This window comes from Adiantum capillus-veneris, chromosome 1 (assembly GCF_014529385.1).
Source record: "Adiantum capillus-veneris isolate H3 chromosome 1, ASM1452938v2, whole genome shotgun sequence".
In the NCBI taxonomy this organism is placed as follows: domain Eukaryota; kingdom Viridiplantae; phylum Streptophyta; class Polypodiopsida; order Polypodiales; family Pteridaceae; genus Adiantum; species Adiantum capillus-veneris.
The window spans coordinates 168,449,795-168,465,436 of NC_140931.1; positions in this window are offsets into that span (position 1 = coordinate 168,449,795).

Below are 15,642 nucleotides of genomic sequence, written 5' to 3' on the forward strand. Positions count from 1 at the left end.
TGCTTGATATCTGTTATTGCCTCAATTCCCGATGATTTGTGCCTGTAATTCACAGCTTTGTCTAGCTCCTTGTCAAATTCCACTAGAATCTGAATCCATCTGAGGGGAAAATTTGATCTAGGCAAATTGCACCACTTTGCAGGTAACCTTTTGCTTGGTTTTGATCCTAAAAACACCTTTAAGTTACATCTCCTTGATGATAGGCTTTGAGAGTGTGAAGATTCCCAATTGGCTAAAGTAGCAAATGGAAACTCCTTAAGAACTCTGCTCCTAGCCCTACTCCATGAGTTTTTGCTGGAATCATACCATTTTTCCTTTGAAAATGGCCAAAAGATCATTTGCAGACTGAAGGTAGCAAACCAGGAGGATTTGATGATTTTAAGAGCAATTTTTGTGATTATTTCTGTTTCACCAGTCATATTTTTGCATCCCCCAGCTAGTGAACCACTCCTGCCCAGATGTTGGCAAAAAGTACATGGATCACGATCTATGTTGGGAAGCATTTGCAATTCCAGCTAGGGGTGATTGTTCCTGGCCACCTGTGGATGCTACAGTGCAATTTTTTCTGGTTTAGGGTTTGAGGAACATGGATCGCAATCCATGTACCACCACCTTTTGCAATTGTTTTTGCTTTTCTTGATTTTTCCATCTACTAGGGGTCTACTGATGAAAGGTTTTTGGTTTTGGGTGAGTTTTGAAGTCCCCCAATGGCCATGACAGTTTGCAGGTTTTGTGACTTTGGTCTGCTATGATCTGTTGTTTTGGCAATGTTGATGCAGTATGGGGCATACATACATGTTCTTGTAGGGTTAATGATCATACCTATCGAATCCGGTGTAGTAAGAGCTACCAAGGTAGTCGTAGCGGGCAGAAATAAAGCCGAAAACTCTATGCTTATGTCTCTCTCTCTCTCTCTCTCTCTCTCTCTCTCTCTCTCTTTCTCTCTGTGTGCGTGCGTGTGTGTGTGTGTGTGTGTGAATGCAAATGAGCTTATGTTGCCCCATTTGACTATATGTTCCTAGTATACCCAAAATGCCCCATTCATACTTACCTCCATTGATCATATATTGTTGTTCATGTCACCTACAACTCGAACTGTTCCTCATTCTGATATTCGATTGACAAATGACATTCAATCTTCAGTTTTGATCCTTTAGAAGTTGGCTCAAAATCCATCATGTGTCGAATCTTTCCATTTTTTCCATGTTAGAAGCCCTTGCTTTGAAGTTTTGGCATTTGCTTTCAAAAGTCAATTCCGACTTCCTAGTTCGACTTATCATTTTTTACTGATTATATGTTGTTTTTATCTTTTTAGTAAAATAAATTTATTTACAATTATTATTAGTTGGCCAAAAATTAGCCAAAATTAGTGTAATCTCTCATACATACATATTCTTAACCCAGTATTAAATGGGGTTGGTATGGATCACGATTTTTGCAGGCTAAGTGTTTATAAAGCTTTGAAAAGCTTGTTTTAAAGGAAAAGAAAATAAAATAAATGATATGATAATGATATATACAAAATGATAATCCTGTTGCATTTTCCCCCCTTCCTAGAGTGAGTTGTCCGAGACGAACATGCGTTAGAGTGCATGGGAACAAAGTATGTGTCTATGCAGCATGGTCCCTTGGGCTATTGTGGGGCTCCTTGAGCTCCTCTCTACTGATAAGCAGGTCTTGGACCCGCTAACCCACCATTTCCTATAAATAGCAATGTGCACTCGTCCAAACTGTATCGACCTTATCTTGTAGCCTATGTAGCAGTTGGTGGTCGAACAGACCCAATCATGCTCCAAGATTTAGGTGCTTTTGGTTCTTCAGGTGGATAATATCCATTGTTAGCATTATACCCACTTCATTCTTTGTAATATATAGGAATTGGCACTAGTGCTTGATCCTTAGGTTTTTCAATGGTTGGCGCATACCTAACTCCTATAGGTCTAGTTCCTGGTAGTGGGGGTTGATGTCCCAAAATGATTTTGGTCTTTCAACTCCTAATGGACCTGGAAGAATTTTTGTGGCATATCTAGGCTTTGGTTGGGCTTGGGATTATGCTACCTGGGGTTGCGGGGCATACTGGCACTCCTTCATGTATCCCTTGGTGCAATAGCACTCCTCAATTCCATGATTTGTCCATTTTTTATCTTTTGTGCACCACTTAGGTTGCTTAATGTTAACCCTCACGGACACCCTATCACCTTTGACAGACGCATACTATTTATTTGATTGAGTCATGGACCAGACTTGTTGGTCCAATAGGTGTGTAGGTGATCGCCGATGAGAGGCACACCACTTAACTTATTTTTACATTAGTTTTGCAATGACAGGCCACTATGGGCACCCATGTGTGAATGGATCAAACTCTTATAAAAGGTCCATTTGACCTTCTTGGAGGTGTAAGCTAAGAAGTGCTCTTGCTCCACCTCAGTCTCCTTCTCCTTTGTGTGCTCACATGTGTATGTGTGTGTATATATGCTTGAGAGAGAGAGAGAGAGAGAGAGAGAGAGTGTGATCGAGCATTGCGGCGGCATCAGTGGCGGTTGAGCACGGCATTGATCGAGGCTCCTTCTTCTTCGCAGCACAGGATCCTTCGCGAGACGGAAGCATTGAGCGGTGAGTGACACACCATTGTTTCTTTGAGCTTGCTAGGACTCTCTAGTTGTGTGCTTGTAGCCTTTCGAGGCTGGCACACAGTGCACAGGCAAGTTCCCAGCCTAAGACACGTGCAATAAACCGCACATTTTTGGCGCCGCTACCGGGGATTGCCTTGCACTAAGCTTGAGGAGCACTCAATGCTACCTCTTGAAGCATTTTTTTCATCTGTTTGGGTGTTTTTTGAGTTGGGATTAAGGTCTATTAAGTGGAGATAATGTGCAGTAGACAGTGAGAATACTTTTCTGTGAGTGTGCAGTGTGCTATCTAACTTTTAATTAGTGTTGTTCAGTGTTAATTAGCTCTAGGTAACTTAGAAAGAGCGGCCAGAGGTGCAGCAGTGCAAGCGCTTGAGACAGGATCTGGGTGTGAGCTCGACGCCACGCAGTTGAACATTATCCACAGAAAAAAAATAAAAAAACATTTGAACTTACTAGTACCAATATACCAGTACATGTACCAATACCAGTACCAGTACTAATCAGAGAGCGGGTGGAGTGAGTCGGTGAGTGCAATTTGCTGTGATCAGACTGTGTGTGTTCAGCACTAGTACTACCAGTACTAGTGTGCTAGCACTAAAAACTCGGGACCAGTACCAGTACCAGTAGCACACGTACCAGTACTGGAAGCATCAATACCAATACAGATCCAGTATCAGTACTGCTAGTATAGTATTATAGCAGTACAGCTGTATGCATTGAAAATCAGAGAACAATACCAGTACAGGTCAAGTACCATTACCATTACCAGCTTGGAAGGAAAAGAAAATAAATAAATAAACAAAAGGAAAAAAAAAAGTACCAATATACCAGCTGGTACCTTTAAACTTACCAGTACCAGTATAAACTGGTACTACCAATGAGATGGCTGAGTAAGTCTATGAGTGCGGATTGCTGTGTTCAACAGTGAGTGTCCAATGTCCAGTACCAGCTCCAATACAACACTAAAATTCCACTAAAATTCCAAGACTAGTACCATTAGTACCAGTACCGATGAGCTGGTTGAATGTGTGTACTAGTAGTGTCAGTACCAGTACTATACATGTATTGTACTAGTACCAATATTGAACCATTAAAGTACAGTACAATACCAGTACCAATACCAGTAGTGGTAGCAGAGCTAGTACCAGTGCAAATACTAGTACCAATAAAGTCTGTGTGCGCAGTTTACTGGGTTAGACCACGGAGTTAGTATGTGAGTGTACCCGTAGTACTAGTACCGATATCAATACTACCAGAACCAGTGTAACACTGAAAACTAAGCTTAGTACCACTAGTATCAGTAAAAGTCTGTGTGTGCATAGTTGGCTATGTTAGACAGTGAGCTGGGTGTGTACCAGTGTTAGTACTAGTAGATACCAGTATGAGTGCCAATACCTATATAGCAGAGCTGGTCGTATATGAGCCAGTATAGGAGTAAAATATGGTACCAGTACCAGTACCAGTACCAGTACCAGTGCCCAGTGAGCTGGTTGAGTTTAAACGTCTGTGACCAATACCAGTACTGATGGGTGTACTAGTACCATACAATACCAACTCAAAAATCTGAGACAAAAGAGTACCAATGCCAGTACTAGTACCAGTAGAGTATAAAAGGAAATCTAAGAACAATATAGAACCAGTACCAGCTCAAAAATTTGAGACAAAAAAAATAGAGAGTAAATTTGGGTTGCAACTACCCCAAAACCTAGGTGAGCGGCCTTCACAAGAAGTCACCAACACTTCTAGAGTGTTGAGGTCACATGTACCTACTCTCTGGTCGTGTGTTAGAGAAAAATCACATAGAGAGTATCTCCGTTTATGTAGGCACTCATTATTCCTCCACATTAGGCTCTAGGCCCTCAGCAGGAACCCAAGGTAGTACCACTCAAGACCCACATATTGCGTCTAGTGACTCTTCCTCTAACCCTCCATGACTACGATGTCATGGAGGGTTATCGGATGTCTAATCCCGATAGTTCAAGCCAAGACATGCTTGCCATGGGCCCACGGTCCAGGCCGAGTGTGCTTAGCCGCTTGAAGGAAACTTTTAGTAGAGCCATTCGCTCCTAACATGGAGCTAACAAGGTAAATGAAGGGGGTGAGGAAGTAAATTTGCCATTCATGACCAACATAGACCCCGTGCTCTTGGAGAGTGTGCACGTGAATACTCCATTAACTGCACCCCCTGACTCTTCAGAACTGTTCCCCTTTGAGGTTATATTACCTAATGGTAGAACCCTTGCCGAAGTGCAAGAGGTTGATCAATATACCCTTGCAGCGAGGGAAAACGAAATCAAGAGCTTACGCAAGGCAGAGCAAAGGAGAGAGTTAAAAGCGAAAGCCCCTATGTCAACATCCATGCTAGGCGAGCAATCGAGTGCTCTAAATTAGCGACCACTAAGGGTCAACCGATAGAGAGCCACATTGCATCTAGTTCAAAGGACACCCCTAGCACCTCAATCCTAGATGGAGCATTTCTAAACAAAAACTGGGAATATGAACTACAAACAGATACTTTAACCGACATATACACAGGTCGCACCTATTACGTGGGTTGGGTAGATGTCCTACAATCCACAACGGGTGCTACTAATGTAGAGGATCAACAACAAAGAGTTTGTGAGGTCATCCATAGGGTTATTGAGCTAAAGAGACAGAACAAGGGGATCCACATGCCTTCAACGGGTCTCATGAGATTCTTGGATACAAGGAAGGCTAAGCAATCAACTTTGTTGCAAATGGAGACTCCCTCGGTAAGCCCGATGGATCCTCCATATGTTGTTTTGCCAAGGGTCTTAGTACAATCTGAGCCCACAAGTGATAGCTTTACCTTTCCAAGTCTAGCTCATCTTTCTCTTGATGACACCACGGCTACTTTGCCTACCCCAGTGATGGGCATGCCAAGAAACATGCCATGGATCTCATTTGTTAGCAAAGCACCGCTACATGGTAGCCCAATGCCTGCAATAGTATCTACAAGTGTGTAACAATTATGTACACTTATGGGTCCTCATGCTCATGTAGCTCTTACCCCTCCCATTGTTTCAATAACTTATGCTCCACAACTACAACATCCAATCTCTTATTTCAATGGGACCATACCAGCTACCACGTCTGCTATGCCTAGGGCCACACATATGAACTTTGGGCCACCACATGGCACAACACCGTATCAAACTTGGAACCCAAGGGCTTCCTATATGCCAAGCCCAATGCCAATAGCTACTCCATATGTAGTCTCTGGAGCACCTTTACCCACGGTGCCTGCTCACTTAGGTGACTTGGCAACATTTGCTCAAGCTAATAGAGAGCACACCTAATAGAGAGCCTAGAAGTAAGGCAGTACAAATAGCCAAGCTCACACAAAAATTTAGTGGAGACGGGGATGTGTGAAAGAATATGAACAAATATGTGATTCCCTAGGAGAACACAATGACTTGCATAAGACTAATGCTTTAAGCCTGACCTTAAGCGGAAAGGCTGGGGATTGGTATAGAACCCTAAGGGTGGAAGAAAAAACAATTTACCCTACTCTTAGTAGACTGTTCTTGAAAGAGTACATACGAGAGGGAGTACTTTGGGGTGTAGCATCTCAGTTCCAGAAAGCCGAACGAGAGGAAGGAGAGTCCGTGTAATCCAAATGAATGCTTCAATAATAACCAATTGGTTGATAGATTCATTAGGGGACTACGACATGAGGATATCTACAATGACCTAGTCATTAGAGGAATCACCACTTGGGAAGCAGCCGCCACCAATGCAATCCAATTGGAGGATAACTTAATGATTAAAGGAGAAAGAGTGTGTGTTGAGCCTAAATCTACTAGCTCGCAAGCATTGGGGCATGAGACAATGACCATAAAGCCTATTGCTAAAGAGCCCAAGATGTCTGAGATGACTTTAGCAGATCTCACCAAGGCCATTCAAGAGATTCTTACAGACAATGGTGCTCTGCAAAACAACCATATGTATCCAAGAAGGGAGCAACAATGGTGCTCAGTTTGCTATGGTCCGCATAGTACCAGTGAACGCCCTACTTTTAGAGTAAAATTTAATGGGAATTGCAATGCGTGTGGGAGGTATGGTCATCAAGCTAAGGATTTCGTAGTATTTATGCACGTGATGGCCGATAGACCAACCTTAGAATGGATGGACACACCTCGAGTGCCTGCATTGATGCCGGTCCCACCTCTTGAACAAACGTCACAACACATGGTCCCTAGGGCCCAAAATGTTGTTCAAACAACACCCTTACCACCTCCAGTTCTAGCATTGCAACCATCACATCCAAGAATCACTTTCGTGAATCAAGTGGGTTGTGAGTTATGTATTGCTTGTTTGGAAGGTTATGAGAGATATAGACCCTAATATTGCCTATGAGATTGATGCACTTGAAGAAAGTCCACAATACTACATGGAGGACTATTGGGGACAAGGCAAACATGTCTATCAAGTAACTGCTCTTACTGCAAGAGGCAAAAATATCAATTACGCTGCCAAGAGACCACCTCTTCAATGCTGCGAGAGTGGAGGTCCACATCGTGTAGCCGAATGTCCTATTAGGCTACAAAAGAATTCCACACTAATGCAAACAATCAAGCGAGCACATTTACAATGCCGATACTCATGTGTAATCGATGTGGCATAGATCATTTGATTGCCCATTGTCTGAATAATGCAAATGCACCAAAGATAACACCATTGATTTAATTGAGGTTATTGAGGATCCAAAACAAAGTATGCATGTGGTACCAGTAAATGTGTTCACACGATTGATGCTCCAAAACCAAAATTATGTTCTTAAAGAAAGAGACACAACATCAATTGCCCAATCTCAGAAGAAGAAGAAAACGCGAAGGAAGAGATCGCAAAAAGCAGCGAAGTCAGACCCCAATTCAAGGACCAGGTAGGGATTGGTGTGACGACCCCGTATATTTGAACAACACTGAAGAGAATTCTGATTCAACTGAAACCATGGAGACTAAATGACAACTAGGAAACAAACAATCAAGAAAGATGGTCATGAGCCACAATGGCCAGGACACAAGAAGAACATAGGAACTTACCCAAACCCTATAGAGGAGATTGAGTGAGTCAAGCAATTAAGGAGTTTGGTAGAAGAGACCCAAAGGGATCTAGAGCCATCATCTAGGCAGATCCAGATTATCGACACAGTGTTCCCTATGCAAAAGCTAACTCATAAAGTCCATAGACCACTAGCCATACCAAGTGTTATCCAAGAAGAAAGTGACTGTAAGTCATGGGAAAGTGGACTTACTCCCTTCTCGCTGGAGAGAATGTTTACAGAGGGACTACATGACCCTATTGAATAAATGGAGATCCCATCTTTCCCATGTCGAGGGATTGAAGCTCAACAGGTCTCCAGGTCTCATTAAATATTGCCAAATTGATGGATTTCATGGCTTCAGAAGTTAGAACCACCATCATGTCCAAACTATATGGATACCCCAAGCTATTTTTATCTCTTCGAGCTTTCCTCAATGGAGAACTGAAAGTCAGACTACCACAATTTGCACAGATGGATGGAGCTAGGGAGATGCCTGTGAAGGAGGAACACTTAGACCCACAACCCAACCTAGATGAGAACTCTGTTGTTTGAAATACCCGTTAACAAGTTGGGACAATACTCTGAAGGCGATGAATCCAATGCAACCATACCAATCACTACCAAGGGATTAACTGTGAAGGAAAACCTTGATGGTGGCGCTGGGGTTAGCATTGTGACTAAAAATTGATGGGAAACTATGGAAGACCTCAGCTTGGGACCACAAACATAGTAGTAAAGATGGCCAATGGGACTATTGCTAAACCCATTGGGATGGTAGAAGATATCATGATCAAGGTCTTTGGGCACAAAATAAGGAATACCTTCATTTTCAGGGATTTTTTCAAGCACACTATGTCATCTGAGATGAAATTAGGACGTCCTTTCATGAGGGAAGCAAAAAGGGTGAATGACTGGTCTAAAAACCATGTCTGCTTGCAGTTCCAAGATTCTATCATTCGAGTTGATCTTGTAACTGTTCGGGCACATCCTCTAGGAAGAAAATTTATAATTGATCATAGATCTGACACCATAGTTCACTCGACCCCATTGCAGTATTGTTACACGTGTAAAATGGACATTGGTGTTTGGGAAGATTCTCCTTATATGGATGTTCTACCTGGGATAACTGAGTCTGACAATGTGGATTAGGTCCACCTAGCAACAACCATAGATACTTGGGGAAATAGGGGGACGTCTTGGGTAACACCTGAGCAGTGCATATAGCTTTTGATGTCCTACAAGATGAAGACTTGAGTGACATTGGAACCAATAGCATCTCAAAAGACTATATCCCACACGATTTGCAGTCAGAATTATCAATTGAAATTGACTATGAGGACAAAGAATCTGAGTTAAATCTTGATGCAAATACAGGGACAAACAACACGGAGCCCAATGGTACCCGAGATGACAATCTATCCATGAGAAAAAAAGACACAAGTAGCAATTCATCTAGTGACTCTTCATTGGAGGAAGGACGTAATCAAAAAGTAGACAAGAAGAGTAAGAGATATAAGAGGCAATATTATCGAGCAAATGTGTGTGCTAGATTAATTTAAAAGAAATCTATTGTAGAATGGCTTAATTATATAGGGACATGTGATGGAGATAGTTGGGGTGAATGCCTTCAAAGCGTCATGTGGTGTAGTCCAAAACCCATTGACATCGCACAATTAGAGGCTACAAAGAAGTGAAAGTTGAGCGTATTGTAAGGAGACGACAAAATTGAGAGTTAGCTCAACAACAAAAGGAAGTGAAAGACACATCACAGTCCAAAGAGCAACAAGACCCCACAGACTTACCCCCTGCACCTGAACATTTCAAATCCTGCACCACAGAGGAACGTAAGGTTGTGTATACAAATGCACAAAGGACACCTGTTGATCAAAATAATAGAGTCTATGATGGTCCAGTGATAGTTAAGGAAACAGAGTTAGCAGGCCCAGGTGAGGAGTCCAAACATGTCTTCATTGCTCAAGATCTGACAGAGACTGAGGAGTATGTACTTAAGGAACTTCTCAAGGAATTCAAAGATGTATTTGCTTGGACATATCATGATATGAAAGGTGTTCCACCTTCCGTGGTGCAACAGACGATTCCCATGAATAGCATGGCTAAACCAGTCCAGCAAGGACCCTACCCAATAAATTCTAAGTATGCAAACATTGTTCAAGAAGAGATTGAAAATCTTGTCAAATGCGGATTCATATACCCTATTGATCACTCAGAATGGGTGTCTCCAATAGTTATTGTGACAAAAAAGAATGGGAAACTCAGTGTGCATGGATCTCAAAAAGGTCAATACCACCACTAGGAGGGACCATTACCTGTCAAGACAAGGGTCCTGTACCCTAAGAACTAGGTTAGTCATAGACTACGGCCAAGGGTCAGGCTAGGCAGTGTGGACACGGGATCTGTCTAGGGCAAGGGGCTAGGAGCCCGCCTATATAAAGGGAGGTTGGGAGGAGGATCCAAGAGTCTAGTTCCTAGTTCTTACACTGGTATCAGAGCCTAGGAGTCTCTTCCACTCTCTCTCTCTAGGCATGGTCTCTTTAGGTCCCTAAAAGCAGGCTCTTTGGGTGAGAACCGTGGCTTTTTTGGGACTTTTCCATTTTAAGCCGATTTTTTTGCCAAATCGGGCAGGCTTTCCTTTTTTGAAAACGTGTGTGTGGTGGGTGTTTTGGTGAGCTCTTGGGCTTGGAAGGGGCGCCATGGAGAGATAGGAGGTTGTGCCATCTGCTGGCGGCCATAGCCGGCCTCACACAGCTCCGCCATCCCTCTCTTCTGGCTCGCAGAAGGCAACACGCTGCCTGTGAGCTTGGCCTTCAAAAGACTCACGCTATTTTCACATGGGGAATGCCTTTGGCCATAGAATTTAAGCCTTGGCCACTATAAGTAGCCTCTCCCACAGGAAATTCAGCAAAGTTGAGCCGGTGAAGCAAGCCCGAGCAACTCAAGCAAGAAAAACTCACATCGACTCTCCCAAGGTCGGGCTAGGCTTCGTACCTGCAGAAGATTACAGCACCTGCAATTTTCTTTTAGCAACGACTTCAAGAGTCGTTCAAGCAACATACGAGTCGACCATACACGATAAAGCTTCAACCATACACGGTGCGGAGTTCAATTTCAATTACGCTTCGACTCAAAGATAACGCTTCAACCATATACGGGGCGGAGTTCGATTACGTGCTACGACGATCACTGCTACGACGTGGAGTTAGCTATACTTTGCAAGTGCTACCAACATCAGATATTTTTTCTGAGTTCTTCTTACACTGCACTGTGTAGCCATGGATTTGGATATCAACATGACATTCGATTTTGAGCAAAGTAACCCCGACCCTGCCAATGACGGCTCGCGGCCGGACACTCTCAAGGAGAGTACCCGCGACGCTACGGCAGGAGACGATACTTACGAACTGCTCGATATTTAAGAATTTTGTGCACTTCAAACACGCATGACAGTCATGGATGAAAAATTTAAGGCTTTAAATGAAAATGTTACTAAAATTTCCACTTTAGTCATTCCATTGATGCAACAGCAGACTAAGAGTCCGGTTGACACCCACATGCATGAGCACATTGCAACACAAGGGCAAGGCCCAATTAATGAAACACTGCATACTCTCACTGCCAAAGAGGTAGATGATTTGTTGAAGAATTTCAAACCACCATTTTTCAAAGGAGAAGACCGGGATCACAATAAGGATGCAGTGAACATCTTTCTCAGTAAATGGGATGAAATTCACGCCTTACGGCGAACTCCGGATGCAGTAAGAGCTCTGCAAATGAGCTTAAATTTGGAAGGCAAGGCCTACAAATGGTGGATGTCTCTCAAGGAGAAGAACATCATACCACAGAGTTGGAAAGCCTTTGAATCAATGTTTAGCAAGGAATTTTTTCCTACAAACGAGGCCGATCGGAATTGGATCACTTGGGACACGTGTTCCATGCGCCAATTTTTGTCACTCCTTAAATATATCTCTCACTATAGGGACGTCATCCTCAAGTTGGAAGGATTGGATACATTTCAACAAGTACGAGGGTTCATACGAGGTCTGACTCCAGAACTTAAGAAGTATGTCAAATCTCAGGACCCTAAAACACTCGAGGAAGCCATAGTGAGAGCACATATTCATGATGACCCTGATGATAAGAAAACACATAATAGTAACGTGCCTGCTAGTACACGTAGTAACACACGCACTCAGTACGGGCACAATAAAAGAAAATTTATAGTTGCTAATTCAGATGCATCTAAAAAACCCAAGGGGTCCAGGGGTCCTCTCTCCCCTGAGGATTTTGATAAGGCCAAGAAAGAGAAGCTATGTTTTCAACGCTTAGGAAGAGGCCATGGCAAAAAGGATTGTCCCAAGGGGAAATCTGCTGCCCAGGGGAAGGAGAAAGCAGTGCACATGGTGCAACTATTGCCTCTCGAGTCTTCCTCAAAGTTCTCTATAGTGGAAGTAACACACACTGAGGTGGTGCATGAATGTTGTCTCACAGTTTCCATGTGGAAACAAACCTTTGGACCACATGAGTTAGTACGTATGCACGGATATCTGCAAGGGCACAAGGTGCACATCTTGGTAGATGACGGTGCTACGCACAATTTCATCAGTTATGGATTGGTGAAAAAGCTCAAACTGCCTCAAATTTTGAGTACCCACCGCTACAAGGTAGCAATGATGAATGGACATGATAGTGAAGTATGGGATACTCAATGCCTTGTTGTTCCATTGGAAGTACAAGGGTACTCTACTTGTTTGGATTTTCAAGTTATGAACATGGAAATGGCTGATGTGGTTCTTGGTAGGGAGTGGTTGCATAGCCTAGGACCATCATTCAAGCGTATCTATGAGCACAACAGTTTGATGTTCGATTCCCAAGGCACACATGTGTTGTTGTTAGGAGAAAAGGATATACCATCATCACCATTGATTTGTACTGCCGAGCTTGTGCAGCTCGTTTCTGATAATGAAATAGAATAGGCTTTCTTGTTAGGAGCAGGCGATAAATTGTCGGCCATGCCAATGGCATGGTATGCTAACCTTGTCAAGACCTCTGGCACACCCAAGTATGTGATTTTGCCTTCTTTCTTGGTGCCCTTCAAGGTGGTCAAGACGTATTGGGTGTGGTCCATTGGTTGCCTTGTCGTCAACTTGAGAACTTGAGTGAATGTGGTGGCAACTGCGTGATTTGGTGTAGTGTACCTTGGTGGCCTTTTTGCCAAAAAATGGAAGTGCTGGTGGTACAAGCGGGCTGGCTCTTCCACTTGTTTGTGAATTAAATCGGCAAAGGTAGTCGTGGCTCTCTATTTGGTAAAGGTTCCTGCTGTTTTCTTGTCCCTTGCTCGCATAGTCATTCCTTCTGTGGGCAGTCTGAGCGCCTCTACCACTATATCTTTAGTTATCACTACTTCAACCTTGTCCCCTTGGGGGTCAGTGATCTGTGCGGTTCCATCTTCTTTAATGGTGGATAAAAGCTTGTAAGCTTTCTGAAAATCCACTCCACAAGGCTCTTGTTCGTAAAAATCCTTGAGTCCCAGCCTGCGGTTAGCCTCTTATGTCTCTGGCTTTGTGGCTACATCATAGACTCCTTTGCGTAGGAGTTACAACTCCACCTGATGCCCCTCTTCACTCTTGAATCTGCCGGTGAAGACTGTAGTGTGATGCTCTTCTGACTGCTCTGTGGAGAGGTATGATGCCTTGGCTGCTTTGACTGACTCGGGGTCTAGTTGATAAGCGGGCAGTTCCTGCAATTTCTCCTTTTGGTTGAGCTTCTTCTTGGCCCTCTTTGCTGCTTGCATGGCTCTTGTTCAGTGAATAGAGTGCAAAGTTAGCATATTTGTAGGCATTTTCTCTGAATTGTCCTTTAGGTTGAAATACTGACAATTTTGGTCCAATTTGCTTTTAATCAATTTCTGAACAAGCATAGATGCATACAAACATGCAAGGAACAAAATTATAAAGTCAAAACAAATATTTGCAACTAAAGTAAATAATCGCAATTATTTATAGATGAGAAAATTTTTCAATTTTTTGCAACTTATCTTCATAGGCTTGAAGTATATACCAAATACATGCTCTGAGTGAAATATGGGCTCATTTGGATGCATAGGTTGAAAATGGTACCAGATTTTAACTTTAGGTCTCTGAAACAGTAGATATAAAGGAAATTTGAGATTTTGAGCTCCAAATTGGTTCAAATTTGGCTAGTGGGCTCAACACATCATGTACTTTGAATGTATGATGGCAAAATATCAAAACTTCTCAATTTTGACTAGAAAGTAAATAATCGCGATTATTAATTTTTCTTCCAAAATTGACATTTTTTGATACAAACGGGTTCTAGGCATTGTATAGATCTTGTATATGAGATATAAGGTGATTTGGATCAAGAAGTGATGTCCATAACCCAAAATTTGGCTTGCAAAAACTTCTTTGCGTTTTTTGACAATTTTCCAAGTAATAGGTGCTCATTTTGGGTCATACTTGATTTTTGGCATGTAATAGGTGTGTACATATGATAGGTGAGGTGAGGTGACAATTTCCAAGAAAAACTGATGCAAAAGTAAATAATTGTGATTATTTATAGTGATAATTCCTTTGCAAAACTCACAAATTATGACCTAGACATATTCCATACACTTAATACAAGTCCTAAATTGAAGTTGGTCAAGTTTGGTCATGCCGGCATCACTTTGTGCTTTGCTGACTTTGAAATCACCGTTTTTTTGTAACTACACTGCCTGTTGGGTTGGTCGGTCAACTTTGAGGTTTTGGACTTGTCCACAACATAGTCATGAAGCAACCTGTCCAATTCTGGCTCATTTGGAGTCAGTTTGATGCTGTATGTCGAATTTGACGCTTTGTAACCTTCGAGCCGTTTTCTGCTTTTTGAGGGCTTTGCTTGATGGATTTCACGAAACCAATCATATACATTGTATATGGACCTCATAAGCAAGCCATCTATGGAGTCAAATCGAAATTTTAGCATTTGCCGAAAACCTAGCTTTTCTACTGGGGATCCCCTTGACCCCTGCCAAATGGTCATCTGATGATATAGAAAGATTCTATTATGTTAGGGCATGCTATGGTTCGAATCCCATCTGATATGGTCGAGCTGTCAGGCTGCTATGGTCAGTTTTTGGTCATGGGTCTTCGTGCACTGCTCGACTAGCTACCGGCCGTACAAAATGGATCATTGACGAGTAAAGAACTTACCCCTCATGTCTCGTGTGAGACGGCGCTGAAAATGGTCAACTGTGGGCTCCAAAAAAGTCGCACAAAAGAGCTCAAAATATCTCTCTACAAAGGCTCCAAGTGGAAATGAGGTGGTTTTAGCCTACTTTGGATATCTGCCTTGTAGCTCATTCTACAAGAATTTTGCAAAAGTAGGCTTGGCCGCCTAATTTAGGCTTCCCGCTTCCATCTTCTGATTTCATTGAAAATTTTTGTGCTTGTGGGCCTTGTCTTTTTTATCACCATCATGTCTTTTTTGTGCTTGTGGGCCTTGTCTTTTTTATCACCATCATGTCTTCCATTTTTCCATATGAGCTTCCTTGCTATTTATTATTAATTTTTGTTTTGTTTATTTGAAAAAATCAAAGAAAATAGCAAAATGCTCAAAAAAATAAAGTAAAAATTTAATAATTAGGGAAATCCATTGAAAAACACAGCTTTATTGTTTTTTGTTGGATTTCCTATTTTTTAAGCCTCCTTATCAATAAAATGATGAAAAATACCTAAAAAGGGACTATTTTTGATGATTTTTTGATAGTATATACACTATTTACACTCATCGGGAAGATATTTTCAGTGAATTTTTCTTTGATGTGAATTATAAGGGGATTATTAAGTAATTTTGCAAAAAAATCACACGTTAACATCAAACTTTTTCCTCCCTCTTCAAACATTGCCCTTAATTACTTGGTACTGG